Genomic DNA, 14,947 nt, shown 5'->3' on the forward strand with positions numbered 1-14,947 from the left:
TGGCACTGACAGTTCAGTGATTTTCCCCACTTGTAGGGCAAGTAATTATTTCACTGGGGACCTGGGTGGATGTGCATGCTCATGATGCTCCTGCTCCTGAAAACCTACAAGAATTTCTGCCTCATAAAAATGAAAACCTAGTTTATCTGGTTTCAAACTCTCTGCTGAATGAGACTAGATGCACAGAGCAAGGGGGTAGAGCTGCCTCCAGGACGCTGTCCAATCAGAGAACCATCAAGAGTCAATTCCCCCATGTGAACACTGCAACACAACTGTGGAATAGTCCTTAGGAAATGATTCAGCTATTATGCAAAAAGCAAAATACCTATAAGGATTTATGAGTAGAAAAACTGCAAAATGTCAAATCTATAGATAAGTATAAAACCTCTTATGATATAAAAGTCAGGAAAAAAAATAGTAAAGCATCTTTTGAACAAGATTTTGAAGTAAAAATGCACTCTTATCTGCATACCCTGATAAGACGTCCAATCAATCTGCAAAATTGAGCACAGGTTGGAATATCTTAATATGCTTTATTGCTTTCAGGACATGTAATAGTTCCCTTATTTTGAATTTGAGAATTTTGGTTTTTATCCTAGAATATGCATTCTGCCTGCCTGGCCCTGGTAAACGTTGTGCCCTGTTGTTTGAGGAGGACCCAATTGTTCTCTTTCTAATGCTGGAGATGGATCTCAACTTGGTCATGACCTGGAGATAGATAAAAGCACTGACTCAGGTTAAATGAATTGGTCTCTTTCTCTGGGTTTGAAATCTGAGTCCAGAAATATCATTAGGTATCAACAAAGCAAAAGCCATGCAAAATAATTTTGGAAAGCAGAAACATCCTTCTCATGTGCTAGGAGCTTGCAATCTGGCTGGACAATATAGGCATGTGCATGGGACATGGGCAGTGCCAGGAGACACCCAGCCCTGTGCCCCTGTGAATACCTGCACTGTGTGTGTGCACTCAGTACACGCTCACCTCTCTGAGTTTGGGGGTGGAGCTCATGAGAGATGCCTTGTGGAGTAGAAGTCTCCTTCTCCCTATTTTCTTTGTCTTCTTTCTAATCTTCCCCACAGAGCTACTGAAATAATCTTCAGATAAAATTAAAGTCTTTCTTCATCTCAGCAGGTGTGGGACAGCCCAGTGGACTCTTGGGCAGAGCGAGATTGACTTAATTTCTGCTCTCCCTGGGCTGGGCTTCCACTTGTATCCTTATGATGCTCCTGCCTCCTCCTCTGTCTTAATCTGCACCTGAGTTTTTTGTTTTTTTTTTCCCCAAATGCCACGTTTGAAATAATTACCAGGTTTTTTGTTGTTGTTTTAAGCAGTGGCCCTCATAACTGTGGCTGTATGAAGTCTCCTGACTTTCAGTGTCAGGACAGGTAATTGATGGACATATTTAGACTAGATATATTTGCAGTGAGCTTTGCCTTGACAACACAAATAGTACTCTCAGAGAAGGTTGGGGGGAACCCAACAGCTCACTCTGTTTAGTTAAATCATTGAATTGGCAAATCAAGGCTTACAGCATGGTGACTTGGTACACGCACACGTTGTGCAATGACCATGGGAATCACCTTGCTCAGAACCCCTAGCATCACCACTCTGTGGACCAGGTCCCCAGGCCTCATTGGTCTCATAACTGAAGATGGTCCCCTTGGCCATCATCGTCACAAACACACACACACACACACACACACACATACATGCACATATACATTCACACAAACACGGATGTGCATATATATTTATACATGACGTTGTCAGGAAGCATCCATGCATAAATCTGTGTGCCTAGATATATATAAATAGTTTTCTCTCCACTCATCTGTTGATGGTGCTCAGTTCATTTCTATACCTTGGCTGTTGTGAACAGTGCTACAGGGAACGCAGGAGGGCAGATACCTCTCCAACATACTGATTTCATCTCTTCTGTAGATGTATACAGCAGAAGGATTGCTGGGTTTCATGGTAGCTCTGTTTTTAATTTTCTGAGGCATCTCCATGCTGTTTTCCATAATGGTGGTGTTAATTTGCATTCCCATCAACATTGGGTGAGAGTTGCCTTTCCTCTCCACAGTCCCCAGCCCTTACCTTGGGTCTTTTGGGTAATAGGCATCTGAACAGGTGTGAGGGAGGGTCTCGTGTGCCAAGAGCACCTGGGGGAAAGGAGATTCCCCTCACCAGATGTTTGGTGAACTTAATGGCCACATGCTAAAGAGTGAAAGTGGATCATGTCTTACCTGACAACCAGAAAAGATTAAAGGCTTAAAATAAGATCTGAAATCTAAACTCCTAAAAGAAAGCACTGAGGAAAAGCCCCTCATGCTGATCTTGGCAATGATTCTTTGGACCAAAAGCAAAGGCGACATGATGCCAAGCACACACCACAAAAGCAAATACAGAAACATGGGGCCATATCAGACCCAGAGGCCTCAGCACAGCGAAGGTTGCCATCGGCAAGTCCAGGTGGACCGATGTCTCAGATTCCCACCTCCTCGTGACACAGACTCCAGCCCTTCTCGGGTGTGAGTGTGAGTGTGAGGGGTTTTGAGGGACCATGAAGATATTTGGATGGTGTGAAAATGCTGATAGGAACCCAGGGTTTGCTGGATGTTTCTGCACTCAGCTCGGGGCTCTCCACACGTGCTGTGGTCCTCCGCTGCCACCACTCCCTGGTAACCATGTGCAACGTGGAGATAGCTCCTGTTCAACAGGGCTGTCACCTCAGGATTCCTGGTTTCCAAGGTTATTTCTGGGACCTGGTGTTGAGATTCTTGGAATCCCATGCCCCTTTTGGACATGGCTATAGTTGAGATTGTGCCGTGTCCTGGTGATTCTCTTATTCCTGAATTGCAGATGCCTACAGTCACACTGCGGAGACTTACCTCTGCCTTGAACTGTGTACCTATTGGACACCTGCCCAGAAACCTCTGGCTCTGCCCCAGGACACAGGCCTTGGCAGCAGCTCCATCTGGAGCTGAGTGACCAACGTTGCTGAGAAGCGTCTTTTGGGCCACATCTGTGCTCATTTCTTGGGCCAAGTCTCAGGGCTCTGATTAATTTCAAGTGGTCTCGGAAGTGCAGTTCTACCACATGCCTGGGAAATTGAGAGTCAGGCAGAATGGACCTGAGGACAACCACAGAGGTCCACAGGCCCATCCTTGTGTGATAGGGAAGGCGAGCTGGCCATGGATGAATGACACAGCAGGACACTGCGGCTACCACAGCTGAGTAGGGCGATGACAGCCAGACTCTGTCTCACTGCTCTCTGAGCTGCAGTTGGTGCCTGCAGCACTGTGTCCTGTATCCGCAAAGGCACCAGCTCAGCCTCTGGGCCAGTGGTCCTCAAAGGTGCTGCTCCGAGGCTTGGTTCTCACCTCGGTGGCTTCCTGGGGAGAGGACACTCCTTGCCCCCCATGTGTGTATGGGGCTCTCAGCACCCTGCCACGGTGTCATGTGGGTCTGAGAGAAGTCTATCCCTTTATTTCTGTGAAGATTTTGAAAATGAAGAGGCCTATGCGGTGCTCTGACGCATGTTGAAGTTCCTGCACTCTTCGGACAGTTCGGTGGGTGCTCTCTCAGTTGGGGCTCCTTCCAGGCACAGGAGGACTTGTGATCAGCTGAGAAGCCCTTGCGGGTCTCATCGGGGACCCCCGAGACTCCTGCTCCACATGGGGCTCTGCAGCCCCTTCCCACCAGGTGTGTCCCAGGGCCTCCCTACACATCCTGCAGCCTGCTTTCTGCTGATCCTTACCTCCCTGAGCTAGCAGCATGGACACACCCTTCCACTAAGCCCCCCATTGCTTTCTTTTCTTTTTTTTTTTTTTCTTCTTCTTCTTTTTTTCTTTTTTTGGTGATGTCTGGCTGATGATGTTATAATTGAAGCTACTCTCATTTTTACTGTCTTGGTCTTTAGAAAACAGTCATATTCACAGTAGAAAAACTGAAAACTCCCTCCTCCTCACCTTGACACACAGATCAAGAGCCAGCCCACAGGGATGCAGAGGTGGGCGGGCATCCCTTGTGAGGTTGTCTCCTCCTGGGATGAGGCAGCAGGGCAGGCTCCAGGTGCTGAGCCACAGATCACCAGGGCCAATGCCTGCAGTCGGGGAAAGAGCAGCAGCACCCAGGGCAGAGGCTGTCCTCCGCTTTACTTTGGTTGGGTGCTGGAGCAATGTGGCCTGTGGTCCTAGCTCTCACAGCAGACTGGCCAGTTTTCTATCACCCTTCCATTCCCACCACGAGAAAATGGCACCTTCCATGTCCTGGGGAGGGATTTTCTGGGGTGCGACTGCTTAGTGCTACCTGGGACGGTCCTGGGGCCATTGGGATGGTTGGCCAGCCAAGGAGCTCCAGGGTATGTGAGGGCTGCCTGAATCACCTCAGATCTGAGTGAGAATTTCTTTTTCTTTTCTTTTTTTTTTTTTTTTTTGTGGTACTGTGGATTGAACCTAGGGATGCTCTACCATTGAGCCACATCTCCAGTCCTTTTCATTTTATTTTGAGATAGGATCTTGCTAAGTTGTAGAGGCTGGCCTCAAACTTGGGATGTTTCTGTCTCAGTCTCCTGAGTAGCTGGGATGACAGGTGTGTGCCACTGCACCCAGCCAAAAAAGAGATTTTTTGTTTGTTGGATTATTTGAGAAATAAATCTTTTTTTGTTTTAGAGAGAGAGAGAGAAAGACAATTTTTAATATTTATTTTTTAGTTTTCGGTGGACACAACATCTTTGTTTGTATGTGGTGCTGAGGATCGAACTCAGGCCGCATGTATGCCAGGCGAGCACGCTACCGCTTGAGCCACATCCCCAGCCCTATTTGAGAAATAAATCTTAATTGTGCCAGGCTAGTAATTATCTGAGGTTTGTGGAAGCAGCTGCTATGGTCCTCCTTTCTGTCTATCTCCAAGCCCAAATGGCCCACCTAGATAGACACAGCTATTACTCAGACCTCAGAATCCAAGCACCGTGTCTCTGTTCATAAGCCAGAGGATGTTGGGGAGTGGGAGAAATGTAAGTTCCTAAACTCTAAAATAGGTTGTGTACCCTCTAAGTACCGTTTCTCCCAGCCTCAAGGAGAAATGAATCTACCTGGGCTAGATGTGATGAATGGTCCTCCCGCGGGATACACAGGCTTAATAAATCATGAGGGACTTTGACCAGAGGTGGCTCTACTGTGAATTACATTGCAGCCACAGGCTGATGCCCCACACATTCTAAATTGAGAGAAATGGGTTCTTCTTGCTCATCTACACCATAGATAATAGAACATATCAGACCAAGAATGGATTCTACAAATGATCTAATCCTAATTCTGTAATTTAATTCACACATTCACTGAGTGGCTTCTGTGTGCCAGAGACTTTGACAGCCCTTGAGGGTTTAGAGGTCAAGATGAGCCACCCCTCCCCTGTCTTCATAGGTAGATGGATGATAGAGATACCTCCTCACACTCATATAGATATAGACAGGTCAGACTGTGTGCCAGGATCAGGTGGCACAAGACCCTGTCCTGGGGAAGATGAAGAGGAGTGAAGAAAACAAAGAGCCTGTGCCTTTCAATTTGGCGCAGGGCCTGGGATTTGAAAGTAAACTGGACATAATGAGCAAGTGCATCCAGGGGAAGGGATGTCACACTCCGGGGAGACACCGGTACACCCCTGTTCACAGATGCACGTTCACCTTGCAGCAAGAGACAGATTTAGTGGCCTCCCATCATTAAGGCAATGGACTACCCTCTCCAAAGGATTTCCTAATGTCTCCAGGGTGCAGTAGCCCAGTTCAGAACACGGTTCCTGGCTCAGATGACGAAGATGACTATGGTCTGATTCAAATTCTCTTTTTAGAGAAAGGAAGGTATGTGGCCTCTGGACAGGAAGAGGGCAGCTGGTGCAGAGCCTCAGGGATAGTCCCTGATCTGTAAGGGAGGTGGGAATGTGGAGGTGAAGGGCCCTGGCCTGCTGCTAGTGGCCAGCCACATCTAAAGCCACCATCAGAGACAGCAGAGCTAAAGGTACAGGGACAGGGACTCTCCCAAGAGGCTGTTCCCCAGAAGGTAGGGGCAAAGGCTGTGCACAGCAGGGGTCTGCTCCCCACAGGGAGAGTCCGGGCTCCAGGCCCTGCACCCTGCAGGAACATAGGAGAAACATCTCAGGAAATGAGGCCCCTGTGAAGTAGCCTTATCAGCTTTGTAGAAAAGTTCACACAGATGGAAGCTCCTATTCTGGAGCACACATAGTTCTTAAAGACCCCAAATGAGGAAAAAGAAACAGCAAGTTGATAAGCAAACAACAAATACACAAAACAGAAACACAAAAATATCTACACCTAGAAATAAACCCTTAAGTGATGAAACCTAAGTAAATGAAACTAAGAAACAGAATCGAAGACCAGAAAATATCTAAATCAATAGCAAACGGTCTCATGATCCCCTAGTTCCATGCAGTAAAGGGATAAATCCCACCTAAACTGTTCCATAAAACCACAGGTATGACAAGAAGGTTCCAAACAGGCAAGAATTCCAAGAGGGATTCAGGTGCACGTGAGGAAAGTGTCTCTGCTTAATCCTAAAACATGTTACAGCACCTCAGCAATTAGCGGAAGCCATCTGAAGCCAGAGGTGAGACAGAAACCAGTCCATGCACAGAGGAGCCAGGCCAGAGGCAGACCCAGAATTTATTTGAAATTCACTTGAATTTGAAACACAAAAAATGTGGCATTGTGAGTTAAATGATAAATCAAACACATGCACACTTACAAATAAAGAAAAGCCGGTGTAACAACTACTTGGAGCTAATTATTTTAAAATGGCAAATGCTTACTTTGCACTATGCTCGACTATGAATTCCTATGGAGTAAATAGCAAACTCCACACACACCACCACAATAAAATAACCTCAAGGATGCAAATCCACACTCCCATTCTACATATTGCTTCATTTTTGTTCATAACCCTCTGTTCCTAGTGACGGAGACCTAACCTAACTCAAGGCACTGTTTCTGCAGTCAGCGCAGCACCCAGGGAGGGCAGCATGTGCTCAGGGCTCACAGAGCCCTCAGGCACAGGGCATCTGCACCAGGTCACAGGGTCCAGGGTCTTTCCTCTCTGGTTTCTGTCACCACCTCTCCATTCTCAGGGATGTGACATCTCTGGGGCTTTCTCACAGCCTGGTCACATTCTTCTTGAAAACAGAGAGTCAGGCAGAGGCTCTGTTCATCACCCTGGTGGGAGGTGAATCTGTGCATCTCAGAGCCACTTGCCTGGGTGGACCACCAGGCCTCTGTCCCCCAGGCCCCTCTGCTGGGCTGTGGAGGAGACACTGTGGGCCTCTGAAATCTCCAATTTCTCCCATGCCCTGTTCCCACCCTGGAGTCCTCTGGTCAGCAGGGGTGAAGTGTTGGGGGACGGAAAACAGAAAACCAGGCTTTCCTCAGGGTATGCTCATCTCAGCTTCTGCATTTGAGTATTTTTCCATTCTCAGCACCCTCCCCTTTCTGAGGCAACTCGTGCCTCCTGGTGTGACTTAAATGAGAGAAAATCTACATGATGCACTGAAAAGGAATGAGAAGAAACAGATCAGAATGTATAAATTACTATATTGTAGTGTAACACGACTTTAATAAACAGAAACATAGAGGGTGAGTCTTCATCTGATATCCAGATAGGAAAGACTTTCTACCTTAAATGGAGAGCACTAGGCCATACAGGGACTTACATACGTGACTGCATAACATTTTAAACTTGTGCTTCTTAATATGCATGGTAAATAAATAAAGGGACATGAAAGGTATGAAAATGTTCATAACACAGAAGGCAGGGCATTTGCATCCTCATGAGTAAAGCGCACTCATAGCTCTGCCAATGCGAAAGCTAACAGCTCAATAGAAATGGGCAAGAGCCATGAACAGGCAAGACAAGACAAAAGAAGACCTGTGAGAGGACACACATTTGAGAAAAATACTCACGTTCATTATGAATGAAAACAGCACTAAACAAAGCTTCATGGTGGATGTTCTACTCTTTAGCCTGGCAAATGATATTTGACCTATCTCCTTTACAGCCAGACTATGCTAAAATGAGCAACTTCAAGGTGTGTTTCCAGGGGTGATATGGGTTCATTTCTAACTGTGGACATATTATTTGTTCCCCTAATTTCACCCTTTAGTATTTGTGGAAGCAAATCATCAGAGGTGTAAAACTTGGAATGTGCTTCTTTGTGAGATAGTAGTTTCTAGTCTCAGAAAGTGCTGATCAGTGATGGGATTCTGATTGACAGGGGAAAAGTGGGGTAGTTTTACATGTGAGAATGGGCCGCACTGGATGAGCTAAAGATCAGTCCAAGGCTGAAATTGTACTATTGCACTGCTCCACCCCTGGTGAGATCAGTGCAGGAAATAATGTTTCCTGACCTTTAATAAAGGTGATGACGGTGCTAACAACAGCAGTGATGACAGTCATTGTGGTGAAGGTCATGGTGATGATGATGGTGAAGGTGGTGAAGGTCATGTGAGGATGGTGAAGGTGGTGAAGGTCATGGTGATGATTATGGTGAAGGTGGTGAAAGTTATGGTGATGATGATGGTGAAGGTGGTGAAGGTCATGGTGATGATGATGGTGATGGTTGTGAAGGTTATGGTGATGATGATTGTGAAGATGGTGAAGGTCATGGTGATGGTGGTGAAGGTCATGATGATGATGATGGTGAAGATGGTGAAGGTCATGGTGATGATGATGGTGAAGATGGTGAAGGTTACGGTGATGATGATTGTGAAGATGGTGAAGGTTATGGTGATGATGGTGATGGTAGTGAAGGTCATGGTGATGATATCATGATGGTGGTGAAGGTCATGGTGATGATGGTGATGGTGGTGAAGGTCATGGTGATGATGGTGGTGAAGGTGGTGAAGGTCATGGTGATGATGATGGTGAAGGTGGTAGTGCTGGTGATAATAAATGGAAACTTCCTGGGTAACCATATAAAATTATACTAATGGGTTAGTGATGATGGGGTGGTGGTGAGAGCAAGATGAGGTGATGGCTAGCATTTGTAAAGCAGTGGCATTTGCCAATCTCACTCTTGGAAGCCTTTTATGTGGATTAAACCCCATTCCAACCTCACAGCACCCTGGTGAGTGGGATCATTGCTTTCCTCACTCTACACCCATGGGCAGTAAGGCAGACAGGACTTGCTTGGCCTATCACAGGAAGCACCAGGAGGCTGCAGGTGTTTCCCGGCCACTGTGAGGGTTCACAGTCTTCTGTGGGGTCCAGCATTCCCAACGTGGCCGACATTAGCACTGACTGGGAATTTCAGTTGGAACACTAATGCTGAGAACTCACCCTGGCACAACTCCTCTGCTGCCTTGGAGGAGCCTCAACACGCATTTCTAGGCAGGTCACCTGCACGTGTAACCTGTAGCCCGAGCTGAGAGCCCTGGCTCTGATCCTCTGCCAACAGCTCCCTGAGGCCCAGAGGCCTCCTGGTGGCCTGAGTCCACGTGGGTCCCACAACACCCTGTCACACATCTCCCCAGGTCCAGGGCGATGCCTTCTCTAGTTGAAGTGGAAATTCTTTCCTCTTCAGGGTTCTGCTCAGGACAATTCATCTCTACCTGAAGTTATGGTGGACTGTGTCCTTTAAAGTCTCCTCTGTGGAGCATTTAACCCTCAAATTCTGGGGTAGGTGGGCACTTTGGGAGGGAGCCCAGGTTAGGGAGTCCCCAGGGTGGTCATCTGACAGGACTTGGGCTGGTGAGGAGGGCCTGAGCTGGCCCTCCTGCTCCTTACTGCTACCAGGCGAGGCCCTCTGCCAGGTGGTGATGCAGGAGAGACCCTGGGTGTTGGACTCCCGGCCTCCACAGCTGGGAGAAACCGATTTATTTTCTTTATAAATCATCCAATCTGGAATTTTGTTGTAGCAGCAGAAATCAGACCAAGACAGCAAATCATGCACCTGCGGGTTGGACCTTTTAAAGTAAGGGCGTGAGAAGAGGGAGCTGACTCATGGGGCTTGAGTCCATGACTGTTTCAAATTCTTTTTTCACCTTCTAATCAGAAAAGAAGAAATAATCACATAATATGTAATGGTTGGGTCTGGGGTGTCAATAGACTCCCAGGCTAACCTATGTGTGGTGATGGGCAGTCACAAAAGTGCTTCATTAATACTTTCCAGGCATTGGTCATAACCGTCTCTCCTGATGACCCTCCCTCCCACTTCAGGTACTGTCCCTCTAGTCTGTTGGTCTCTGGTCCTGCTCGGATTCCCATTCCGCCCTCTCAGGCCTGGCTGCCCTCTACATGCTAGCTCCCTTGCACACGCTGTGCCCTCCTCTTGGAGTGCTGTTCCAGCCACTTGCTCAGGAGGCATCCAGGTCTGCATTCAAGCGCCACTTCTCAGCAGGGCTTTGGTGGCTGTCTGTCTGCCGGGCACTCCTTTCCTACTCTGTGAATCATCACCTTTTTTTATTTATTAATTTGTTTGAGAATAAGTTAATTTGTTTATTAACTTATTCTCAAACAAAAGAAAGAAAGAAAGAAAGAAAGAAAGAAAGAAAAATGTATCACACTTGGCACTTCCTGAAATTACTTTAAGCTTTTCTCCCAGCCTCTCCTTGTAGCACACAAGGCCGGCGAGGCAGGCTTTTAAGTTGCCATGGGCAAACCTGGTGCATGAAAAGCATTGGGGACCCTGTACTTGTATCTGCTGAACGGATGCAGGAAGGACTGAATGGAAAGGGAAATGTTTCCCCCGAAGCCTGAATGCGGAAGGTAAGACTTGAAGGCCTAGAGGTGCATTTAGAGAAGAGTCTGATCACATAAAGAACTTGCAAATCTGGGGAGTTCCTGGGTCAGGGTCTCTCCTCTCAGGAAATCTCCTCACCTGCTGGACCTGTGACCACCTCAGAGACCTGCAGCCCTCTGCTGGCCAGAGCCCCACCCACAGCTACAGGGGGTGAAGGGAGGGAGCAACAGCTTGTCTCCAGTCCCCCACCCCCACCCCCAGTGATGAGCAGCTGTCTCCCCTGCTATTTTAGCAATTAATCAATTAATTTCCCTGCTGAGCTTCGTAGCCTCCCTCCTGCAAGAAACAAATGACATTTCACTTTGGAGAAAAGAATCCACTGTTCCCTGAAATGGGACGCACTAGAAGCCTGCATTTCCTTTCCTATCTATTATAAACGGATCTTCCAAACAAAATGATTAAAATAAATAGCCTGAGTTCCAAATCAGTTTATTACTTGAAGAACTTTTCCTCCCCTTTCACGTTATCCAGAGAGATGATTTAATGGATAAGATGGTAATCGCACTTGCAAACACCAACCAGACTTGGCCCCAGCAGGATGCCCTGGAGCAGGTCCTCAGACCTGGGCACCCTTGGGCTTCTGAGGGACGGACGTGGGCAGCCCGTTTCTTGCCTTAGCTCTGTCTGTGGTTTGCGAGCAGCAGGGAAGGGAGCTGGATTGATGCCTAGGCAGGCTTGTGTAGAAAAGGACCCCATGACTTATTTTCTTCAGATGCAGAAGCTTGGACTACTCCCAGGGCTGCAGTATCCCCTTTCCTGCTCCTCTGTCCTGCACAGACGTGCTCAGTGCCACCAAATTCACCCAAGTCTCAAAAAAAATTAAAAAAAATAAAAATAAAATGAGGCACACTTAACTGAATGTGGCCACTTTGAATGAGAAATCTGAAACAGGGTCACCCTTCTGCTGAACAGGAGAGGCCAAGGTCAGAAGGAAGCAGCCAGAGTAGGCAAGGTGGGTGTGTGAGGAGGAGCTGAGGCCCTTCCCGGTTTCTGCAGGGTCCTGCAGTTCTCACCTGCAGAGCTGACCGCTGACTGCTGCTTCTTGTTAGAGGAAGAGTGGATCATTGTGGAGACCTGAGGACAGGCGGGCAGGGGAAGGAGGCAGCTCCCTTTTCCTGGGCTGCCCTCCCCTTCTTCCTCCCTCCCCGCCTCCCTCCCTCCCACAGCCACACCCTCCCCCCAGGGTCCCTGCCTTCTCTACTCCAGCTCCCTGATAATGGCCACCTGGAGGCCTCACTGCCTGGCTCTTCTGAGAAGTGATTAGGAAGAGGACCCTGTTCTGGCTTCTGGGTTCAGATGTTTTATCTCAATTACATGAAATTCAGAAAGAAGAAAAGGTCATTTCACTTCAGTTTCCTGGTCTCCCTGTGCTTTGGTGAGTTCCAGAAATAATGGGGTTTAGAATCTAGGTGATTTAAGACTTTCAAAGACTCTCATGGTACACAAAGTCCCGTCTCAGCTGCCACCCACTTCCACCTAGAATGGCACAGAATCGCAACTCAGAGATGGAGCGTGGAATTTATCTTCTTTACAGAAGTCTTGCTTTTCACTTTGCTAAGGTGGAAAAAATATTGGTGGTCAGCTTTTTGGTCACTATAATGAACTCTCTGAGATAATCAGCTTACAAAGAGGGAAGGTTTGCTTTAGCTTTTGCATTTGAAGGCTGTGATCCATGATCAAGCCAACCCATGGCCTTGGCACTCTGGTGGGCATGCTGGAGGATAGAGGGAGCCTGGGGCAGAACCAAGCTGCTCACCTCATGGCCGAGAAGCAAATCAGGAAGAGGAAGGGGTGGCAGCCCCCAAGCCCTTCCAGGACAACCCCCAGAGACCCGAGGACCTCCTCCCCTTCCTTGCCTTCCTTTTCACCTTAGCTCTAACATAACGACTTTATTTTTTTCAAAATCAATCTTTAAAGGTTTATTGAGGTTCAATTAACAAATGCCACCTGAGTGTGTGAGTGTGTGTGTGTGTGTGTGTGTGTGTGGTTACCATCTGCTGGGGGAGTGACAGAAGTAACAGAAACCACCACCGTCCAGCTCCCTAGGAGCCATCACCTGCACAGCAACTGCTTGGACCTGTGTGAAGCACAATGAAGACCCCTCCTGGCACATCTCAAGGAGACCACTTGCTCATTGTGGTCACTACCCTAGAGGGACAGAACTGTCACCGACACGGCTGAAGCTGGACACCTTTGGCCAACTTCTTTGGCTCCCCACCCACCAGCACAGCAGGCTGGCCACGTGACGCAGCTCCCCACACCCTCGGGGATGCAATGGATCTCCAAGGGCCACCTGTCCTGCCTCCTTCAGTTCCGCAGGACAGGAGAGCCAGGGTGGGGAGGGACTTGCGAGTCCATCCACAGAGGAGTGGAGGAGGGAAACCTGGCCGCTGTAGCTGCCATTTAGCTTTGAAGGAGAAGGACTCCCCCATGACCCTGCTAGGGGTTGACTACAGAGGTCACTGCCAAGGCTGGTTCCCTCCTCTGCAGGTCCTTTTTATTTTTCTGCTCTTCTGATTCCAAGTCTTCGTGGCCTCTCCGACAGCCTAGCTTCCCCTGCGTTCCTGACTCTTCACTCCACACCATTGAGTGTTTTGCTTCCTGTTTTTAAAATGGGAAATCAAGGAAATTGCAAAATTTGTTTGTTTGTTTTCCTAAGAGCTGTTAAATTAGAAAAATATTTCCCAGGACTGCAAGGTGGAAAATTCAATCCGGATCAAAAGGCACAGTGGGGTGCAGAGGTGGAGCAGCCTCATGGCACCAAGAGCCAGAGGGAGGGCCAAGGGGATGTGGTGAGTAAGAACCGCAGGGGGAGGAGGGGGCAGGCTGTGCCTTAGGATGCACCCTGGGAAGGTAATAAGTCAGGGTGATGTTCAGTGGCTTGAATAAGATGGTCACCTCCTGTCTGTAACAGCAAGTTAAAGGCAGGCTGTCTGAGGCTGGTGGGTACCTCTAGTAACTTAAGGGATGCAATGTCCTTCCATTTTTCTGGTTCACTGATATAATTCAAAATCCAGGCTACTTTATCATGCAGAATGGCTGCTCATGCTCCAGTCATTACATCCATATTCTGACTGCAAAAAGGAATGGGAAACAGAAGAAGCAAATGGGTTACACCCTCTTTTCTGCATCTGCTCTTTCTAGGGAGCCTCTTGAGAACCACCCAGGACCTGCCAGTTCACACAATGCTGAGCATGGTGTGACCATGACTAAGACTGAGGTTTTGAGTTAGGAGAGGGAGAGAGGCTGTGTATCGGGTGGGCAGCCTTCTCCCCTGTCCTCCTGCTGTTTGCTGCACATGGAAGGGTTTCCATGAAACCCAGATTTGCATGGGATGAGGGTCTGTGGGGCTGGCACCCACTGCAGGGCTCAGAGGGACCAGAGGACCAGTGCAGGACCAGGGCTCCAGCTCCTGTGCAGGAACCCTGTGGGGCAGCCTTCCCTGTGTGCTCCCTGAGATCTCAACAACCCTGCCCACTGGGGCCAGGGGCAGAGGAGGCCAGTGTCCTGCTGTTCTGATGCCTGACCCCTTGCACACTGCTCTGCAAGGAGTTTATTTGGGACATTCTCCCCAGGTGTCATCTGCTTGCCCCCAGAGTCCTGAACTGGATGCTGTTGAGAGCAGGGACCGGGCTCTGCAGACAGGACTACGGGGGAGGTGCCTCCGTCCAACTGAGGGGGAGGACAATGGCAGTGTTAGCAAAGATCTTAGACCACCCACGGGAGCCTGTGGGCCTCACAGGGCACTGACAGCATCGTCTCTCAAACTGCACACTCAGAGCTAGATTCACAGGCTGGTGCTTTTATAATATTTAATATCCCCATCATGCTGAGTGGCAGAGACTTAGTGGATTCCAGGGCATCTCAGGCAGCTTGGCCCCTGCTCTGTGCCATCTCTCAAGGTTACACCTGCTTCCTGGTTACTCCCGAGATGAACCCTTGGGGTTCATCCATGGTGATGATGCAACATCTGTCCTGTGCCCCCTGACTCACGGCTCCCAGGGCACTCAAGCTACAGCAGGGAGCCCAGGCAGCATGAAAACTAAGCCGTGTGTCCCAGGTGGAGTTCCAAGACTCATAACATCTTTGCAAAGTAACTTACGTGACATTGGTTATGGTTGGGCAATGAGGTGTCCACCA

This window comes from Callospermophilus lateralis, chromosome 1, assembly GCF_048772815.1.
Source record: "Callospermophilus lateralis isolate mCalLat2 chromosome 1, mCalLat2.hap1, whole genome shotgun sequence".
In the NCBI taxonomy this organism is placed as follows: domain Eukaryota; kingdom Metazoa; phylum Chordata; class Mammalia; order Rodentia; family Sciuridae; genus Callospermophilus; species Callospermophilus lateralis.